The 22327-nt window shown below is 41.3% G+C and overlaps 1 protein-coding gene and 1 pseudogene across 1 annotated transcript in view; both read left to right on the top strand.

Annotated features, from left to right (window-relative positions):
- The window catches only part of FRMPD4 (FERM and PDZ domain containing 4), a 712471-nt gene that overhangs the window by 130929 nt on the left and 559215 nt on the right, over positions 1-22327 (top strand). The gene's annotated exons all lie outside the window — the stretch shown is intronic.
- The window catches only part of LOC112472270, a 42471-nt pseudogene continuing 32808 nt past the window's right edge, over positions 12665-22327 (top strand).

Genomic DNA, 22327 nt, shown 5'->3' with positions numbered 1-22327 from the left:
AGGGAGCTTTAAAAATGAGATCACTTGATCAATTATAATGTGATTCCTCAGATCACACACTTCTGTTTGGTATCAGACAAGCCCATCACTATTCAAGTTGTCGCCTTATGAGAATTCATGCCAAGGAAATTACCGATAATTAGCCAATTTAAGAGATTAAACTCGCTCAAAAAAAGCGCCCCTAAACGGCTGTGAATCAGCGGTCTTCATTAGACCCAGCTCTTCCTTCTTTATTTACCATGACTCATCAGCTTTAATGTGCCCAGTTCTGGGATCATTTTCACTTTATTTTGCCCTTCTATTATTACATCAGATTTTTATTTTAATTTTCCATTACACAGGATCATATTGATTGCAGAAAGGCTTTTTTTTTCTTGTAAAAAAAAATAAGCAAAACTATACATTTTGCTTCATGGAAGCACCGGCATACTGTACTTGACTACTAAGCAAATGGTGTTTTTCTCGTGCGTAATGAGTAAAAAAATAATGTTAAGTAGCCATTTAGGTCAATGCATTTTGCTGCTCCTTATTGAAAAGGAGCTGAAAAAGTAGAAAACAGATTCCAAGCAAATGGCCGCATTTGTGTAAATGTGCTCTTTAAAATTATTCCATTCCGGAATGGCCTTGGGTCTCAGAAACGAGATCTGTGTACAGAACGGAAGCAAGGACATCTGTCAGCCCATGTGCTTTTATTCTCCGGTAGTCTGATGGGGACTCGGAACAATCTGATGTCACTAGCGCCTCACACTGATTCTTCCTTCTGGAAAACCTCTCCAAGGCCGATGTCCTTCCCTGTGATTCCAAAGGGGTCGCCTACCTTTTTCAAAAGGCTGGAATACATTAAATGGTGTTAATTGGAGATGCGAGAAGAGAGCTGGATCCAAGAATCCTGCAGCGTATCTACTTTAGCAAGATTGAGATATCTAGGACACTGCCTAAAACAAAGCAAAATACATTTGAAGTTGAAAAATGATTCAAAACAATATATGCTTTCCATCTTCAAGGGGCGAAGCAAATCCTTCTGGTAATTACTGCAGGAGAAGTCTAAACCGAATCACTGAAGTAATGAAATGGTTATGAGCGTTGCAAGTCAGGGCTACTAGGAAAAATGGAATCTTAATGAGTAGAGTGTGCCTGTAGAGAATAAATCACACCCCATACATACAAAACACGTCGAAGCAATTAGAAGATGAGGGGCCGTAAGAAAACATCATTAAGGTTTTTATTTTATTTTTTTCCAGGTTTATTCAGGTATCACTGACAAATAAAATTGTATATATTTGTTATTTAAGGTATACAACTTGATGTTTTGGTACGTGTATGCATTGTGAAATTATCACCACAATCAAGCTAATTAATATTTCCATTACTTTACATAATCACCATTGCGTGTGTGTGTTGAGAACATTTAAGATTTGCTCTCATAGCAAATTTCAAGTATACAGTGCGGTATTGTTAGTTACAGTCGGCATGCTGCACATTCCACCTCCAGAACCTTCTCATCCTGCCTAACCTTATTTTATACCCCTTGACCAACATCTATCTCCCCAGTGCCCTCACCCCGTGGCTCCTTGTAATTACTGTTCTACTCTCTGCTTGAGTTCAACTTCTGTAGATGCCACGTGTCAATGAGATCATGCAGTATTTGTCTTTCTGTCTGGCTTATTTCACTTGGCACAGTGTCTTCTAGGTTCATCTGTGTTGTCACAAATGGCAGGATTCCATCGCGCATGCGTGCATGTGCGCGTCTCACATTTTCTTTATCCAGCACTTAGGTGTTGTCATCTCTCTGCGTGTTAAAGATCTTAGTTCACAGCAGGGTCAGTACTTATCTGGAAACTTGGTGTATGTAGAACCACAACGTTCCCTGTCTTCTCCCCTCTCTGTACCCTCGTCCTCCCCCCGAAAAAAACTCACCCCAGCGTAGTATCTTCATCTTATTCTCATTTACCTTATTCTTAGTAACACTAAGCACTTTTGTAATTAATTGTGGGGAAATATTGTCAACACCATGAGCTGGGACTCATGTGGGGTCACCTGAGGGTCTGTCTACGACAGAGTCTAATCCTTAAACAGCACTTCAAAATGAGGTCCACTGTTTCAGGCATAAACACTTTAAAGTTACGATCCCATTAACTAATTATCATGTAAACCAAGGAGCCAGCCTTTTATTGTTTCCTGTAAAGATCCCATGCCTTTGAATCTAGTTTATCTTTATCTTAGAAACACAGGAATAAATAAAATCCCTCAATAAAAGACCACGTAGATGCACGCTGCAGCAGAAATTCTAACTTCCTACCTCTGTTCTAACAACAGACGGGGATTTAAATTTAGACACTAATTGAAGTCGCATACTTCTAAAGCTTAAGGATAATGATTGCTTGGAAAGACCCACCCTTCTTATATCTTCTTGAATATGAAATATTTCTTCAGTGCTTTGAGCAATAGGGAAAATTATTTCCTTTAAATTCGTCATTTGCCTTATAGTCACCTGAAAACATTTAGAAATTTTCGTCTCTAAACGGAATAGGAGACAACGCTGCCTTTGAAACTGATACAGCGTGCATTTCAGTTGAGATGCATTATAAGAACTCAAAAGAGTTTTGATTTTAGGTTCGCTTGTCGTAATTGCAGAGTGGCAATTGAAATCATATTGGAGTTTTATTGCAAGTGCACTCCCATCCAGACCACAGGGAACCATTGTATTTTTATATCTAGACTACTATCCAACGATTTAGAAGATAGATCTACTCTAATTTTATTCAGTGTGTTCTTTCTGAGTGCTAGAATAGGCTTTTGTTTGCACGCCGGCACCTAATTAAGAGAGAGAGAGAAAAAAATCTCTTGTTAAAATCAGCTGGGAATAATCAGAATGGTCATTCCACGGCTCATAAATATTACATGAGCAATAATCTGGGTGCATCAGTGATATTTAACTGGTTTTCAGTTTCACTTGAAACTTTTTGTTCTAAAAATCTCCAAGCCCAGGAGAAGATTGGTCCTTTAAATTCTTAATCACAAGAAGAGCTAGCAGGATTTCTATTCGTAGCGGTTTGGTTTATTTATACACTTGCGAGGATTATTACAAAAACCAACGTATTATTGCTGTGGCCACATGTGTGGTCTTTTGAGATAGGACTCTAGTGTGGCTTCACTTACCCAGAGTCCCAGAGGCGAGAGGTCTGTGCTCCCTGGACTATCTCATCACCACTCTTGTTTCGTACCTTAATATATTTTTTTAATTGATTTTTTTTTTAATGTTGACATTAGTTAACGAAATCCAATAAGTTTCAGCTGTACACTTAAACGGTAAGGCATATATATGTTTACACCTCCGATAGTTAGATCTCTTTCTGTCACCACATATTTGACCCCTTTTACCCTGTCTACCTCCCCCCTTCCCCAACCCCCTACCGTCTGGTAACCACTAGTCCATTGTCCATGTCCACGAGTCTCTGTTTGTCTTGTTCGTTTGTCGCTTTTAGGTTTATATCCCACATGGGTCCATCCATTTGTTGCTGCAAATGGCACTATTTCATCTCTTATGGCTGAGTAATACTCCACTGTCTGTATGTACCACAGCTTCTTTATCCAGTCATCTATCGTAGGACACTTCGGTTGCTTCCATGTCCTGGCCACTGTGAATAATGCTGCTGTGAACATCGGTGTGCAAGTATCTTTTAGGATATTACTTTAATATTTCGACTGCCCGATTCTGTTGTTTGAATTCTACTGCCTTTCGAGGACTCGGAGCGATGGGTTATGATTACATAAATCTTCAAAAGAATTGGTCAGATCATAGCTCTCCTTCAAAAAAGTTTAGCTGGAATTCCAGAAAAGAGATGCAAAGAGATAATAAATAGATGAAGAGATTTTCTTAAAGCGGGAGGAAGATTGAAGCCCCATTGGAGTTGTCTTTATTGGCCACTGTTTGCCCAGACTCTCTAGCATGGTGGCTTCTTTGTCCCTTGGAAGACCCCTCAGGAGGCTGCCTACTCTTGGCGAAGGACTATAAGGGGTTAAAGTTAGAGATTCGGGGTGAGGAAAAGAGCCCTTTAAATGCAAGACCAACGAATACAGTGTTCCAACTGGAAGCATTGATTTGTGACTTTGATAGTCCTTGGTTTTGCAAATGTTACCATTCACCCATCTAAAAATAGGATTTTATTCCAACCATACTTTAATGTTTTGGTTTACCAAGAATGTTTTGACTAAAAAGAATAAAGTTATTTCTTTGTCTTCTTCCAAACAATCAGAGTTTTCAGGTAACATCACGTGTGGTACCTGCAGTGGATTTAGTCCTATGCTAAGCCTTATAGTCATTAAACAAATGGAGAAGATCTGGGTACCATCCCTTTCGCGTAGGTTATAAGCGAATCGGGCTGTGAGTGGGAGTTCTTGTTATATGTCTAGACTGAGGTTTCTCAGCCTTAGCACTATGGACCTTGGGGGCCGCATGATTGTTTGTGGTGGAGGCTGTCCTGTGCATTTTAGGATGTTTAGCAACATCTCTGTTTTCCGCCCACTAGATGTCTGTCGCATTCCTCCCTACTCCCCAGTCGCGACAACCAAAAATGTCTCAGAACATTGAAAAATACCCACTGGGGGGCACAGAATGTGAGAACCCCTGGACTCAGGAAACCATAGAGAATGGAGATGGGGAGTACAAAAAAATAGCAAAAATAAACATTCATTTAAAAATCAATATGTTCTATATATATGTTGAAAAGATTACTACGTCTAACTTAAGCTAGAGACAAGTCATGGATGTAATATTCATATTTTTTTTTTTTGTAAAAACAGGGCTAGAGACATGTATAACAAGTCACGGATCTAATATTCATGTTTTTTTTTTTAATAAAAATAAGGCTCTGCCTCTTCATGTGTTCTTAAAAGTTATTTTTCATTTGAATTGTTTTTGTAATACAGGAAATTCAAGGGCTACAGTGAATGTAAAGGAATATAATTAGTTCTTTGCCCTTTAATACATTTTCAAGTAGATATTTGTAAATAAGTCTGAAGTCAAAGAATGTGACAATGTGCTGAGTCCTTGCTTGAGAATATTATTCATGTGTAAATTTTTCTTCACCGAAGCAAGAGCAAAAGCTCTTGACTAGAGTCCAATTCTACTAATTATTTTGTGATGAACAGGTTTCCTGTTTTGTTGTTTTCCAAAGAGTGATTTACGTACTAACAGCAACTCCACAAAATAAAAAAAAGAAATCTGAGGCAATGAATTTAAAATTACTGGTGTTTATAAGTTAGACCTGTCTTCGCATATGCCAACAGTTATCAGCTGGGTGATTCCCGAACCCCCGCCCCAAGACATTTGTCATCGTCTGAGGATGTTCTGATATTCACAACTGAATGAAGGGATGCCGTTGGCATCTAGTGGGTAGAGGCCAGAAATGCCGCTAAACATCCTCCGAGGCTGAGAAACCCTGGTGTAGATGTAATGAGAAAGGAACACTTTATCCCATGAGGTGACTTGAGCGTCAGAGGACAGTTATTTTATCCTCCAAATTTCTCCCCTTTTGGCCTATGGGATTTCATTCCTTTGAGTCCAGCAGAGACTTCTTCTCATTCTCTTCTTTTGAAATACAGATCGACTCCGGGGAGGTAAGACACCCAGTTACTGAAATAACAGTCAGAATCTTCCAGATGATTTGCTCTTGTGGCAAGTAGATTTCAGGATAGAGCAAGTACCGCAACTTTGTTTGCCGTGTGCATTTGGGACTGGGGGAAAGGAAGTCTTTGCGGTGACGGAGAAGCTGCTGGAAGGGGCTGTGGATTCTGTAAGGTCGAACTCTGTTATTGCTTCTTTCTCTTCCGGTTGGTGGTTTTCAGGAGCATTTTTCAATTCGTGAACACACAAAACGGCAAACTGTTCAGGGGTGTGTGTGCGTTTTTGTGTAGGAGATGGATTTTAGATTAAGTCTAAAACGTGTTTCCCATAATGAGGTGTCTATGCTTGCTGGTTCTCCACATAGTGGTAATGGGGCCCATTCACCCCAATAAATCAAGCACCGCAAAGTTTACATTTAGTTCAAGGACTTCTAGAAGACTTCCATTCTGTTGGACGCTCTATGCTTAGTCCTTCTTTTCAGCTCTGCTTCTGTGTTTTCTTGTCGTTTTTGCGTATTTAATGCCATATGTCTGCTCTTAAGTAGGCCCACATTAACTTGAAGTACTGGTATCGCTTTTAAAAAATTCTTTTTCTCCAATCGCTTTATCCTTTTTCTCTAAGAACAGCTCGAATATGTATGTGGTCTTTGGACCTTTCCCCCACCTTCTCAGATTATGTATTTTGTCTGTGTACTGAAATGTTTCTCATTGCTAAATCGTATTTCTTTATGGCGAAAGTTGGGTTTTACTAAGAGTTGAGCAGAAACTTTCAAAAGTGATTTGAAGATCAAAGACAACTGCCAAGAATGTCACACTACAGTGTGTTACTTTGAGGCACAGCTTCCCTTAAAACTTGGGTTTCCTGACATCTATTTCTTCACAGTGGCATACTGTAGTAGTTTATTAATTTTTTTTTTTTTTTTTTTTAGTCACAGTTCAGCCTGGAAGAGGTCCCGGAGAAATTTAATTTTATCATCCCAATCGTTCCCACTTTTGCTTGGGTTGTGCTATCTTTATTTTCGTAGGATTCCCATTTTAGTTCTCAGTGAGCTGTAAATAGACTTGAATCTTCAACATTTCAGACTTTTCTATCCCACCAGCAGGCACAAGGGAAGACTCTATCTACTTTTCCTTGGAAAACACTCCTTAAAATCGAAAGATTGAGAATTGAAGATAATGAATTTTTTGAGGCCTTTTCGCCAGTTAGATTTTTAAACATGTGGTTATTTAAAGGATTATGAGAAACTTATTTACATGGTTAAAAATCTCACTGTGTCCATCACCATCATTATCAACGTGTAGTCATCCTTCTTGTTCATTCCAAGGCTTTTACGCAGTAGGGTTAGCAACTCCCCTTCTCATTCGACATCTGTTATTCCTGGGGACAGTCCTGGACTTGGACGAGAAGCGTGGGTAAAATCATTCACTTACGTGAATGATTAGAATCAGATTGCATTTAAAGTAGCCGACACTCCAACTCTTAATATTCATAACGACGTGATTGAAATATTGGAGGCTGGAAGTGGTCTTCAGTTAAATTTCACTTTTCATAAATGCATCAAAGCTGTTTTTCGGAATCTTTTGGCAGTTCCTTTAAAATTCCGCTACTGAGTTCAGTCTCATAATCAACAATAGGACTTTAAATTTTACTGAAAAATATACCAGTATAAAGATTCGGTTATTTAGATAAGCTCTGCATTTATAAAAAAAAAAAAAAAGATAAGAAAAAAAGCAGACAGTGTACCTAGAAAATGCAATTCCATTAGTGCATTGATTTAGTGACATAATATGGCTGCCTCTTTGATAAATTATGAAAGTTGCTACATTTCTGTCAGATGACAAGGGGAAAATTAGGAAAACACATTTAAATATTTGTTTCTGGTAAACTGGAAAACTATAAATAGTGTGCTCTGGGCGACGGTTCCCTGCTCAGATGCCCTCCTGGCCCTTCCTCACTGCCTTTGCAGAGAAAATAAATAAGGATTGACAATCATGTTCCCAGAGTGGTGGCAATTAGGTTAAGAAAATTCTGTGGGTAAGACAGGACTGTGACTTCGGGAAATGCATCTATCATGCTCCTCTTCTATCGTTTTAGTCCGGCGATAGATATCAGCATTGAAAATATATACAGTAAAGAAAATGAAGTTCCCTCAAAGAAAAATAATAACGCTTCCTTTTGGGTATTCGTTTGTTGGTGCTGTAAACTGTAAAGCTCTTGAAGCCATAGGTGATGGTTTATCGGCCTTTTTTCAGCCATTGCATATCACGGTGCCTGGCACATAGTATAGCAAGTGTTTAATCGATATATACTGAGCAAATGAAATCTTATTTCAGGGTAGCAAACGAATATCCATTGCCTATCGTGTCCAGCCATGCAAAGAATTTTGTGGGGGGCAAGAGAATAGAGTAAAATTTGATGTAGTTCCGGCTTTCAAGGAGATGTCAAGGTGGTTGGGAAGAAGACAAGATATGTGTTTATGCACGTTTGCAAAATCAGTGCTTAACTAGATGCTGGATAGACTAAAAATGTCGTAGGAAAGTACAGTCCTTGCAGCTGTACGATGTCTGGGAAGGGTGATTACCACATGAAAGGGGGCTTAAAAGGAAACTTTGTGGACGGAATAAAAAGAAGTGAATATTCTAAATGGGGTCCAGGGGGAGAGATTCTTTTGCCTGAAGAAAGATATGGCGTAAATAATTAGTCTGGGATGCAAATACTGAAGAGATTAAACCATTCGGTGGTGTTTAGAAACAAAGCAGGATTTGAATCTGAAATGCTATATAATGGGAAGCCCTTCAGATTATGAGATGAGATATGAAATGGTGATGTTTAAGAAGAGTCAACAGATAGACGTCAGGGTGGGTAGGAACTGCAAAATCAGACGCAGGGCTGTTGTTAGGAAGCTGTTCCAGAAATCCAGTTCTAAGGAAGGATTGAAAGAGTATCTCCTCGATGTTTCGGATTTGGAAGAAGAGGACATACAGGGTTAAATGGGAGGCCAATACTGTTGTCGTATTTGCAAACATACATGTGTCAGTCAGCCACTGCTGCAGTAACGCTGTGTAACAAGTCATCCCCAAATTTAGTGGTTTATAACAGTGAGCATAATAGTGGATTTGCTAAAGTGGCTCTTTTTCGGGCTGCAACTTGGTGGAGCTTGGTTCCAGGTTTTGGAATCCATGGACCACACTTTGAACGCCAGGCCTCTCATCTACAGCGCGGGTCTCATTATGGGGCCCAGGCTGAAGGGGCAGAGGCTACGTAGAATGTGCTCTTCTCATGGTCATCGTCGGAGGGCAAAGTATATACTTCAAGCTTTTGTGAGAGTCATATTCCTTTGGTCAAAGTAAGTCACATGACAAACCTGTCAATGGCGCAGGGACAAATATACAAGGAAGGCAAAGTGAATATTTTCGGAGCAATAATCCAAACTTTCAAAACTGGTATTTTTTTAAAATGCATCTGGACAAGTCGCTCAAGTGGCTCCTTACTTGTGTTAAGGTCACCTTCTTAGTACATTGAGTTCTATTATGTTCCCTCATTGATCTTTTCCTCCGATCACACTGACCTATTTGGAATTCATCATGAAATTTCATGCCTTGTCTTCACACATCCTTCGTTTCTTCCTCGAATGCCCCTCTTCTTTCAGTCTTTCAAGACTCGACGTAAGCGCTGTCTTCTCCCAAAGCATTTTCCAATTCCTTGAAAGGCCGTGATCGATGCCACTTGTCTTTATCACCTGATACTTTATGCGTAACTCGGTCACAACACCTACCATGTTTTAACGATATACCTTGGAGGTTGGATGTGCGGCTTGTGCATCTATATCTCCCTTTCGTGTGTTTGGTCGAATGAGGCTAAGATAATGGTAGTACTTTAGAAGGAATTGAGAACTTAGGAAGCAGAACCAAAGGTTTTGTTTGTTTTGTTTTTGTTATTGTATGGGTGGGTAAGAAGAGCTTTTCCTTTGGGCTTTTTTAGGTTTGAGGTGAGGGCAGGACATCTCATTGGTTCTCCGTAGCTGAAAGTCTGTGACTTGAGCCAAGGTGAGCGGTTCGGGAGAGAAAATCCAATTTTGCAACGTGTACTGAGATCTTGACTATGGCGATACCGTCTTTTCTGCCTAATCGTCATCTAAAATCCAGATTTTGAAAGTTCTGCCATCAAAGAGGATTTAAAAAAAAAAAATCTTTTTGTACTCAGTTTGTAAGTCACATCTAAATCATAGAAAATGTGTGATTATTCGTACTCCGAAGAGAAATGATTATCAGTTTGACATATCCTACCTCCAAAACCTTTTTTCTTAATGTTGATGAAAAGTTCTGCAAACTTTACTTCTTTGGGAAATAACTTGTCTTTCCAAACAGCTTGCGTCAGGACCAGCTGCACAGTCACTTAAAAGGACTAGTTGACTAAGTGCTTTTAGGTTTGCATGGGAAAACGTTTTTCATTTGTTTAATAAAAAAAAATCTGTTATAGTCTTTTAAAGCAGGCATAACTCAGGATCCCTAACTAAACGGGCTATTCGCCTTTGCATAATTCTGTATGTCTATGGGACACACAGTAAATCGATTACCGGATTGCAGGTGAACGAAGATCTCATGTAGAAAGCTGCTACTTGGAGAGGTCTTGGGAGATGGTCACCTATGGAACTGCCCCGTCTGCCACATGACTTTATCCTGAGTACCAATATCCTGCCTCTCCTTACATGCACAGGGCTCCTTTGAGAGTTGCCATATTTGTTCCTGACCTGTCACTCAATCCAAAAGCAATAAAGACATTGCTAGCTCTACCAGACCAAAACCGAATAGTTCAACTCGCAGCTTCTCTGTAAGTGTTCTAAAGAAACTCAAGGAAGAAAGAGATCCAGAAATGGTCCAACTCCATAAAATAACATATAGTTTTAATAACAAAACACTAACAACTCAATCAGAAAGCTTTCAAGTCGAATAAGAGTTTTCTCTTAGCAACCCTGCCAAAGGACATACTTTAAGACCAATAACGTCGGGTATATTGCAGCTCTTCCCTCAAGATGTCATTTAGGCATGTTTGAAACTCGATGGGAGAAGTGGTGGAAGTTACAAATTCACGTGGCAAGATGAGTTAGTGCGTGTTCTAAGGGACGCGCTGCACCTGTAACGATCACACAGGAAATGGGTCTGAATCTCCCGCTGATCAATCTGAGACTCCAAAAGCAGAAAGCTAGTCTGAATGGGAGATTATAGAGAAGCAGGCAGAGGAAGCAATTAGCAAAGGGAGCACACCATCTCCAGCTAAAAACCTCTTCAAATGATTTTGAGCATCTGTGCATGCCGTTGATGGCTCTGTCTTGGAGCCCATCAGTGATACTCAAAAAGTGGTAAAGATGAGCCTTTCTTTGTCAACACACAGATCACATCCTGAAAAGATGTTCTGTGCTCTAAATTCTCTTCTACTCTTTGAGGAAAAGAACTCAGCTTACTGACATTTAAAAAGTCTGTGTTTGAGAATTAAGTTTGAAGCGATAAAATGGTATGCTTTCTCAGATTTATTATTTTTTAATTGCACCAAATCACATCTTCCAGTGAGGTTTTACAAACCCAGTTCACTGTATCTTACCTACTTGGGGTTGTTTTTGAAACCACCTCTGCTCTGCCCTCTCTCTGCTCCTCACACGTGAGATCTCTTCTGTAGATTTCGATACAAGTTTGGATTATTTTTCCCCAATTAATTTGACATAGAGTACAGCTGTGTATTTTAAAATATTCCCCCGTGTTGCAGGCAAGGAAAGCGGCTACCAAATTAATGCCCTTGAATGAGTTTGTGTCCTTCTCCAAGGCCAGGTTTATTGAGTGGAACCTTCTCAGATAAACCGATCAGGTACCCACCCAGGTTCACACACAACACGCAGAGCGGGGAAGCACAGAGGCTTACGTGACAGAGCGAAGGGATGAAAGTCCTTAGGGACGCCAAGGCGAGCTGAGTTGACTGGCAGCGCAGAGAGCTGCGCGTCGGTCCCAAGCCTGTGGCTGCGACAGGCAGAAGGTCAGAGTCTTGGGCTCTCGGCACCGTCCATGACACTGTCGGGTCAGGCTTGAGCATCGTCTGTCTCAGGTGTTCAGTGTACATGCACCTTACAAGGTGGGAGCCTCATGCTTATCGGCCCCTGCAGGTGGAGGCTTATCCAGCCAGAGCAGTTGTGGCTGACAGTTCTGTGGTTTTGGGTCTTCTGGTTACACGCTAAGGGCATTCCCTTATGTGCGAGTTGACTACTGTCATGGCTTCATGGAATCCATTTTGTAAAGTCCAAAACGTCTCCATTTCTTTACGCTCTATACACCCAGAACAGTAATTGGGATTATGCAGGAGAAATAAAGATATGGTCCAGTAAGAGTCTAATTAAAAGGCAACTTTGACATAAATATGCAGTAAGGTTCGATGGGAGAAAAGAAGTTCAATATCAGAATAGACCAAAAATAAAAACAGATGGCTTGCTTGTGGAGAAATAGTCAAACGTGATACTGCGTTCAGCTTGTCTTGAGCATCCTCTGCTGGTTCCTTCCAGGTCACAGTAGTTGCCTTGGAATATATTTTCCTTGCCCAGAACATTCTTCTCCTTCTGCAGGTTACGTTCACACTTTTCTAGACTGATCTCAGCCATTGCTGTTCCCTGGAAAGTGTCCCCAGACCTCCAGACTATATTTGATGTCTTTTTTCTCCGTGACCCTATCATCCTCAGGCTAGCCTCCTTATCACACTCAAGCACCCTACTTTACTTATTCGTGAGCTCCTTCCCTATAAAATGACGTCTTTCATTTCTTGAACCCCTAGCACCATAAAAGTTTGTTGAATGAATGGTGCTTTGATCTGTCAATCTTTTCTACTTGATACAATTTGTGACTTATAGGATGCATTTAAAAAACTGACACGCACCTATTTATAGCCTTCGTTTATCTTGCCCAATGCGAATATTCATGCATTTAGTTGCAGAAATATAAATGCACTCAATAATTAGGTGCTGTGCTGGACTCTACTGTTGACTTATGTAATAAGCGGTATATGCATCGTTTACCTTTGGAAAATCAGAAGAAAAAGGAGGACTTCTGGTATACATGTGACTGTAAGCGTTTCAGAAAGAGGCTGGCGGATCTCTTCGTTTACATGAGGCTCCCTGGTCTAGTACCTACTCTTGGTGAGTGGGCCGTTTGCATTAGTTGAGGTTGGTTGTGCCGGCTGCTGTAATGAAGACTGAGAGACAACCACATCCATTATATGATGCCTAATATTCCTTTAAGGTGGACCACACGAAATCGCAGTGAGTTGGAAGCGCAGGAGTTTCTGTTCAGTCGCCTTTTCTGATGATTTCCTTGATAATCACACAGGAGTGGAATTGGAAATATAGGAAGGTGATAGGTGACAGATCGTTTACATTAAGAAGGCAACCTAGAGAAAGAAAGGAGTATATAAATGACCATCTATTTCTCAGACATTTTGTGAGCGTGGACCAATATTGATTTAGGAGAACAACGATGCTGTACCATCTCCAGCCCCGAGTGCCTGAAACAGAAAGAAACCGACATTGTTAAATAACAAAACAACCAAGCTATTAAAGAAGAAGGGAAAAGTCACCCTGTCTGGTACACTCAGAACACCAGTTTTTAATGTCGATTTTTTCCCTCTGAGTTAGAGGCTAGCGGGAATGACTTGACCTGCAAAATAGACGCATTTCATCTTTGTAATTAAATGATACTTTTGGAATTCTTCCTTGTAAATGAATTCTTCGGAATGGCCGTTGAATTAATCATCTCCGCATCATCTTTTCCCAAAGATGATTGGTTTCGAATAAAGATTGACTTACCATTGTTAACAGACTAGAACTAATGCCAAGGCTTTCAGAAAATATAATCTGTAAGTGAGGCCACGTCTGTGCGTAACCAGAACCGAGGAAGTAAATAATAATAACTGTGGCTCGCAGTCGTCCATGGGGCCAGTAGAGCATCCATCGACACACAAAGCTCTGCCTCCAACACAGGATTAGGCGGCTCCTTGGAGGCCCGTTCTCATAATGCCAGAAAGGAAGATGCTGAATGGGACCCACAGAGCACTGGACTTCCTTCTCAATGCATTTATTATCCAAATTCTGGACAATGAAGGATGTATTTTAATTAACTTTCTGTCTCTCCGGTGAGTTCTTGGACCCCTCACTCCCCTTTATGTAGCTCGAGTGATATACAGGCACAATAGCCTGCCCGCTTCTGCTCGTGTGAGTGTGGGATTCCTTTGCTTTCCCAAGCTGGCTCACAGGCAGGCGGCTTTGATTGCGTGTCACGCCAGCAGTTCCAAGAAATTCGATAGCATTACTCCCGGAATTGTATTTCTAATCACAGGACGGTGTCTCGAACTGATTTAAAGCGACTGTGTAACAGAAAAGCCAAGAAAAACTAAGTAATATTAGAAGTGAAAAAGCAGTTATACTCCATTTTTACTCCTCTCTACCTTTCTCCAACTTCTAAGCTCTTAATCTGAGTGCAGAAGTGTTGCCCGCTGAGCCTTGGTTTGTGTTCATTGCTATATCCCCATTTCCTGGAATCGTGCATGGTACATGGTAGGTGCTCAATAAATGTTTGTTGACTGAATAGGAAAAATCCCTTGGAAACTGGAGAAGGAATTCCCTGAAGCGTCAGCTCTGTATTCATTCATTCATTCATTCATTCGTTCGTTCATTCAGACCACTATTAAGAAGTTACTATGTATCTCATGGCGTTAGGCATTGGGGATGCAAGACCGAATCCTGGGTGTTTGTGTCTGTCAAGCCTGCAGATGTAGAATTTGGAACATGTGGATGTGTTGCCATATATATTTACTAAAGTTGCTATGGCAGACATTTCAGCGGTCCCACCAACAAGGGTAGGTGGGTGGGTGGGAGTTTCTTTCTCAAAGACTTCGGCCCTGAGACACCATTGGGTAGAGTTTTGGTTAAATAAGCGGGGACTAATTAAGTAGGTGTCTGACAGCTAGAAGCTCCCACCCATTCCGGGAACTCAAACACAAAAACACAAACTGCAGCGACCCCAGCAGCAGTGGCAGCATCGATGTGGGCCCCGCCCTGCCATTCTTACCTCTTACAGCCCAACAGACCGGAAGAGGGTCCAGATCTAAGAGGACCGATTCGGAATGTTAGTTCTGCAGGTTTCTTTACCCTTCGTAAACCTTGATTTCCTAATCTGTAAAATAGGGATATAATAGGATTAACAGGAGTAGTCACAGGATGGGGGGGAGGTGACCTGTCGCACCTTACTTAGAGCCTGGTACGTACACATCCATCGATTTTATTCCGTCTGACAAGTATATATTGAGATTCTGTAGAGGAGCTGTTCATTCTTCCACATTTGTCACCTGATTCCTTTCACTGGTTCCTGTCACTGTGCTTTAAATACCCAGTGTCACCCAAACAGACATCATTAATGTTATGAAAAGCACAATTTTTTTCATTACACTTTATCTCAGGTTGCACACGACTGAGTGTGGGTATTTCAGGCACATGGACTCTTAACAGAATTAGCTTAACTGAGGTTCCAGTTGTGAATCTGTCCCCTCCCCACCTCCCTCTACCTCCCCCAGGGCAGGCTGGGGCAGGACAGGTACTTTTCTCCCCTCTCCTCCCCTCTCCTGGGATCTAAGTGCTGACTGTATAATAGAATGAGTCGGTGGGCTTTCTAAAAATACTCCTGGGTCCCACCTCAGCTATGAAACTGATCCGAGCCTGGATATCAGCATGGACTAAAAGTTCCAGACATTGAGAGCCACTGCTCTGTCTAAAGCAGAGCTCTATTTGAGTCTTTGTTGGATGGAGGACATCTACTTGGGCCCAGATCTGCCATTCTCAGTCAACTGAACGCCACTTCCAACTGAATGCAGTAGAATTCTGATTCAGCTGGCGCTTGTCACTTGCTCAGTCGTCATTGTGGAATACATGCATGGCTGTTACCTTGCTTTGGACACGCCAGCAGTGTACTTAACAATTTGGCACATGGCCTTCGATTGGCATCGCCATATTTAATCATCACGCAGCCCACATAGCGCTTGTCTGGTTATGTTCACCACGAGGGCTGGCCTGCCCACACCACATCCTGAGCCAGCACCAAACCCTTGTATTGTTTATCGCCTTGATGTTGAGCCACTTAAAAAATGGGAACAAATTGGAGCAGATTAGAGTTTAAGCTTCTGCTTCTGTGTCTCTGTTTGCTGTCCATGATCTATAGTTGTCCCCTTGTATTTATGTGGACTGTCTGGCTCTGCTGCCTCTCACTGCCAGGGGGACGTATTCTGTCTGATCCAACCGGCCTCTTGGCCTCGGTACTGGCGCCACGTTCTTCATCCTGGGAGCAGGAACCACGTTCTGCTGGCTCAGCACGTTGCCCGACTTCTTCCTTGCATCGCTTAGATCCTTAACACCCCACATAAAACCTCAGTCACCATTTCCTGTAATGTGGAGCACACCGTCAGTAATTTGGGGGCAAATGGTTTTGGTAACTGATCTGTCAACTTGTCAAGTTTCATCGATTAGCATTTATTCAGCTCTTGTCAAACTTTAGACCAGGGATCCTCAATCCCTGGGTCGTGGACTGGTACTGGTCCGTGGCCTGTTAGGAACCGGGCCGCACAGCAGGAGGTGAGTGGCAGATGAGCCAGCGAAGCTTCCTCTGTATTTGCAACTGGTCCCCAGCACTAGCGTCACCGCCTCAGCTCCACCTCAAGTCATCAGGCAGTAGATTCTCATAGGCACACCGGTCCTTGGTGCTAAAAGGGTTGGGGACCGCTGCTTTAGACAATTTCCCAAAGACCTAGATGACACATGAATTATGCCTCATTTTATTATGCATTCTTTAGAGTTAAGCTTGAGTAAGCCAAATGTCTTTTGTTATTTTTTTCTCTATCCGCAGTGTGAATTGAGCCTTCTTACACTATAGCATGCTTCAGAATTATCTGTAGGGCTGCAAAACACAGATTGCCGGACCCCACCCCCAAAGATTCTGATTTAGTAGGTCTGGCTTAGGGCCCAAGAATTTGCATTTCTGACATGCCAGGTGATGCTGAGGCTGCTGGTCCATGGACCACACTTGAAGTAGCACTGGTTTACATCATAGATATCCCATCCTGGGCTGGCAGTTTATATTTGAACTTCACCCTGACCACTATTGAGAAACTCCAGCATGAAGACTTTGTGACAATATAATCATTTGCTTGGTTCTCTTTATTTTAGCATCATGTCTATATTTATCTTCTAGACAGAGTTAATTTTATTTCCAATGTTTCCTTTAATCCCCAAGTACCTGGAAATGCAGAACCATTGTGGAGAACTTTATTGTCCTAGTTTTTACCCCGATGAATCATCTTTTAACAGACATGTGAGCCTTCACCAAATGCATTATGTCATCCTTCTGAGCTCTGCAGCAAGAAAAATTGATATGCCTTTGGATCTGATGTGAAACGATGGCTTCAGCATGGCCATCATGAAGCAACTCTGATTTGGGACGGTTTCCGGAGTGTGACTGAAAACCCCTTGGCTGGGGCTGAGTGGGAAAGGGGTTACTTGTTACTCAAGCTTCCCACCTCCATGCTCATGTGAGTGGGTCTGTCCCCTCCCAGGCTGCCACATTCAAAACTGGGTTTTATTTTTAGAGAAGAAATCATTAGTCATTAGACTCTCTCAAGCTTTTTTTCCCCCCCTTTGGGTAAAATTTAAGAATCTGATCTTTATAAGAAAATTTTCAGGCTGTTAAAAGAAATGGTAAGATGATTATAGCCTTGGTGTGATGAACCCATTTGCTTCTCTTTCAGACAAAGGCAGACTTGCCAAGGAGTCACTGCTCTCTGTCCCTACATCTAAATCAGCTTTGCCTTTCACATATTATTAGAGAACCCCCTGACTCTTGAGTTCCCGGCCCCCTCAAACCTAAGATTTCAGAAACTATAGCATACAGTGAACGTTTACTTTTTAAGCCCATTATAAAATCTCATAATGGAAGTTGATTCTTAGCAAAATAGCCCTCTGGTTTAGATATGTACAAATTTTCACTTAAGAACAGAAGGATTTAACAGATATAATCTATATCGAAGCAAGAAAACAAGATTTCATCTTCAAAGTCTGGGCTAAATTACAAGAACTTTTAAAATGTTTCCACTGCCTTGGGCTAAATAAATGTGTTGTTAGTGGTTTTACTACTAGAAAAGCCACCAAAATAGCCACTTTCTGTTTTTAATTAAGTCGTATCTGTCAGTGTATAATTGGAAATGTTGTCATTTTGAAGCATATCAAAAATTCATCATCACCCGGTGGCTGATAAGACCCAGCCATCCCCTGGGAGGGACACAGTACATTCTATTGCATCCCTCCCTCCCCACAGCTGTAACATTGTATTTTTAGAATTTATTCTTACTCAGCGAGACAGAGACCATCAATTTTAGGAAAGCAGGAGATAGATTTTACAAAAGGATACGAGACCCCCAAAGGGATACCAGAAGCCCAAATGGAAAGGATCCCCAAATATGGCAACCCAAAGACCCAATGTTTTCTGTGCTCTCGGGGCTAGAGGAAGGGCCACGTCATTATGACGTAGCCAGTCGCAGCTCCTCTGCTTTGGCGAAGTGATGGAGAAGGAGAGAGAGCTTATGAGTCTCAGTCAGTCTTCTCCTTTTCTACTTAAGAAAATCGAGTGTGGAAAATTAAGATGGCTACAGATTCTTTGACATGCCTCTCATTGAGAGAAGGTTCTGTGTCCCTTCCACTTGAATCTGACTGGGCTTTGTGATGACTTGAGCAATAGGACACAGTGGAACATTGCTGTGCCATTTACTGGGTCTGGACCTTGAGAGACATGAAGTTTCTAATTCCTCTCTCTTAGAAGATGCTATTCTTGGAACCCAGCCCGCGAGCTGTGAGGACACCTAAGCAGCCCTGTAGAAAGGCTCACGTGGAGAGGGCTGAGGCTAGGTTCAGCTAACACAAATTTGGCAGCCATATGAACAAGCCGTGTTGGAGCCGGATCTTCCAGCTTCAGTAGAAGCCCAGTTGCTGCTATGTGGTATAGAGACAAACCTTCCCGCTAAGCCCTGCCCACTTTGCAGATTGGAGGGCAACAGGAATGATTTTTGTTATATTCAACTGCCAAGTTTTGAAGTCATTCTTTGTGCAACAGTAGATATCCAGAACAATAAGAGTCTCCTTTTTCTATTCATTTCTGTAGCTGCCCTTAGAGACACTGCCAAGACTAGGCAATGGCTCCAACCAACGCGAGAGCCTCTCAGACGGGGGAGGGTCCTGCTGGAATCTGCCAACCCCTGTATGGCTTGGATGTGTCTATCCGGTTCTTTTCTCTGGCAAGTGTCGTATCCAAATGCTTTCTGTACCTTCCCTTAGCTCCGCCATCCACATTGTTGTCCGCTCTCATTCAGAGCCCACTGATCAGCCAAGCAAGGTGTTTGGGGTCAAGAGCGAGAAGTAGCTTGGAATTTTCAACCTGCTGCTAGTTAGTCATCATACCAACAGAAAGCTTTCATCAAGATTAAAAACTTTTCGGTCTTCCATATCCCCACTTAGGTGATATAAATATGACTTTCAGGGTGTGGCTAAAATCTATGATATTGTTAAATTCTGAGCAGGAATAGTTGACAATCAGCTAAGAGTAAGGAGTGGCCTGTCGGTGGCCACAGGATGGGATCATCCCTTCCTGAATATTGCTAGAGGGTGAGGACCCTCACCATTAGGAAGAGGAAGGAGAGATATACTGAGAAGGAAACATGAAATGGGAAGGGCATCAAAAATACATTTAGGTGGTTTGCCCTAAGGAAGATTGTACCCCTGGGTCCTTAATTGTCAGGCTGATGCCAAAGCATTACTCTGATGAATGGTAATACTCTACTAGCTGACGTAGTAGGATTTTCTCTGTGCCAGATACTGTTGCAACACCCTATATGAATTTAGATTGGTGTATTAGTTAGTATCCCTGGTTTATGCCTGAGGAAACTGAGGAGTCTAGGGGAGGACACTTGGCCAGGGTCACATGGCAAGGAAATACATAACCCAAGTCAGAACCAAGATTCAATCCCAGGGGATCTGGCTCCATCAGCTGTCACTGGCTTTGGCTGACATCTGAACTCTAGTAGGCACCGAGGCTGTGGGGAGACCAGTTTGAGTTCGCAATACTCACATCATGCATCATGTCACACTCATGTCACGTGGGCTAGGAGATTCTCCATTTTTCTTATTGTAAACACATTTTAATCGCAGATATGCGTGCCTTCGTGGGCTGCTTGCAGTCATTCATACAAGGCAGAGTATAAATAAATATACAGAGGTAGGTTATAAAAGCAAATGTAAAAGGCAACATAGTAACTCCGTTTAATGAGAATTAGGAGTTAGGGATCCAGCCCCAGGTCGCCGAGTTCCTAAAGCCTTTACTGTGATGGACAAGGAAACCAAATCACATCTGTATATACAGGCAGTGTTTCTGAGTTTACAGGCATTTTAAACTCTTATTACAGTGGCTTTAAAAATATTGTTTTGTTTTAAAAAAAAAAAATGGATGTCTTCTTTTTTTTTGTGGTCTACAAGCATTTATTGGTTGCCCGTAGAGAGTTGAATGTGTACTTCATGATGTGTTTTGCCAATAGGATAGCCTCCAGCTCAGAGAACCACCTGCTTATGTTGAAACCTACATTTGCATTAGGTTGCATGCATAATTTAAACCGACTGCAACACCTCAAAGAGGCTTAAAAACACATCCATTCTTTCTCCTGAGCAGAAAAAAGTAGACACCGGATAACTGTAAAGAATGTGACCCATTTCAGAGAAAGGGGTATTTAAAAAAAAATCCTATTCGCGTTTCAAAAACAGTGTAGTTGTCTAATATAAATGCAAAGACATTACAAATATTATTTAAAAATTTATGAGCCTACCGTTTAATGCATTCAGAATAAAGTCTGAAGGTTTTTACAGGAAGGCATAAAACAAATGTCCTATATTCTCGCCACTCTGCCTTTTCCCAACGTTTCATATCAGCTGTGTAAACAATGGATACTGAAAAGAGGTGTTGCTGAGCAGATAATGGACTTGAATTAGATAAACTTGGCCTGAGCAGACTGAACATGCCATTGGGATGTATTATTTTTACTTATGGTTTAATCTGATAGCTACTAACTTGAAGTCAATAGCTTTAAGATGTGGAATGAAAAACAGAGCAATTGCCTTTGGAAGAAGGACACAGCAGGGAGGACTGGTGCTATCAGCATGGGAAATGTACGTTTTCTGTATCTTTTGAAGTTTAAAAAAAAAATTCCCTCTATTTTCGGGGGGAGAAATTATTTTTTCGTGAAGCTTTTTACCTCTTAATGAAACTTTTAAATTGGATGTTAAAATTGTTTTTTGAATCTAGAAACATTAAAATATTCTGAATGGCTAGTTCTCATAAAAAATAGTTGCATTTCTATTCAAAATAAGCATGGCTTACCTGGGCCATGATTATTAATTTACTAACTAGATGTATATACATTTTTATTTTGGGTTCCATCAGTATCTTAGTTCAATTTAAGAAAAGCAGGTAAGCATAAAGAGGCAAAATGAGTAGTTCGAAGGCAGAAATCAAAAGGTCTGAGTTTATGACCTACTTTTGCAATTCCTTACTAGCTCTGTGATACGTAATCTCTCTTTGTGCCTTAATTTCTCACAATGAAAAATGCAGATAATGAGACCTACTTTCTCTGTGTCGGGAAGTTATCTTGACAAGTAAATGACAAATTGGGCGGGATAATGTTTGCAAATAGAAAATTGATATACATAGGCAGACACTATTAATTCCTTATAAACCAAAAATTCATTTAAAATATTTATCATGTTACTGCTATATGTAGGGCAGTACACTGGGTTTTGTGACGATTTAAAAAAAATGAATCACTTCCTATAGTCCATTCCAGAAGCTTATAGTAATACAGGATCAGCACACTTCTGTGAAGAGCCAGTAGTTGTGGGCCAAGATTGTCTCAGTTGCAACTGCTCAAATCTGCTGCAGGGCAAAAGTAGGCATTGCGCCAGCTTTTTCTGGAAAGGGCCAGATAGGAAGTACTGTAGGTTTTGCAGGCTGTATCGTTCCTGTCACACCTATTCAGCTCTGCCAGTCTGGTGTGAAAGCAGCCACAGACAATATATAAATGAATGGATATGACTGTGTTCCAATAAAACTTTATTTACAGAGACATGCAATGCAGCGGGCTGCATTTAGTCCACGAGCTGTAGTTTCCTGACCCTGGGACTAATCAGGGAGATGATGTGTACATAAAACTGTAATATGTTGTCAGACGACTAGATGCTACAAATGAAATCAATGAAGAATGAGTGACATCCAGGTGAGCGTTTCAGGACATTGTGGGTTTGAGTTAGGCCTGGAAAGATGTGGTCGCGTTCGGATCTGTAGAGGTGGAGGAGGACATGGCCAGCAGAAAAGGCAGCCCAAGAAAAGGTGTAAAGGTGGAAATAGGAAGAAGGTATTTAATGAAGAGCAAGTAATGTGGCAAATCTGTAGGGTAGAGTTAGAAGCAAGAATTCACCGGAGTGTGGATGTAAGAGAGAAGAAATGTATATAGTCACTTAAACATAAGCTGTATTATTTCTGACCTCCCCCCAACCTCTTTTCTCAAATCTGGGGTTGTTAGAAAAGTTTTTTATTT

The sequence above is a fragment of the Pteropus alecto genome, unplaced genomic scaffold (assembly GCF_000325575.1).
Source record: "Pteropus alecto unplaced genomic scaffold, ASM32557v1 scaffold511, whole genome shotgun sequence".
NCBI classification, from domain to species: Eukaryota; Metazoa; Chordata; class Mammalia; order Chiroptera; family Pteropodidae; genus Pteropus; species Pteropus alecto.
The sequence above is the reverse complement of the archived record's forward strand: the minus strand, read 5'-3'. Positions and strand labels throughout refer to the sequence as shown.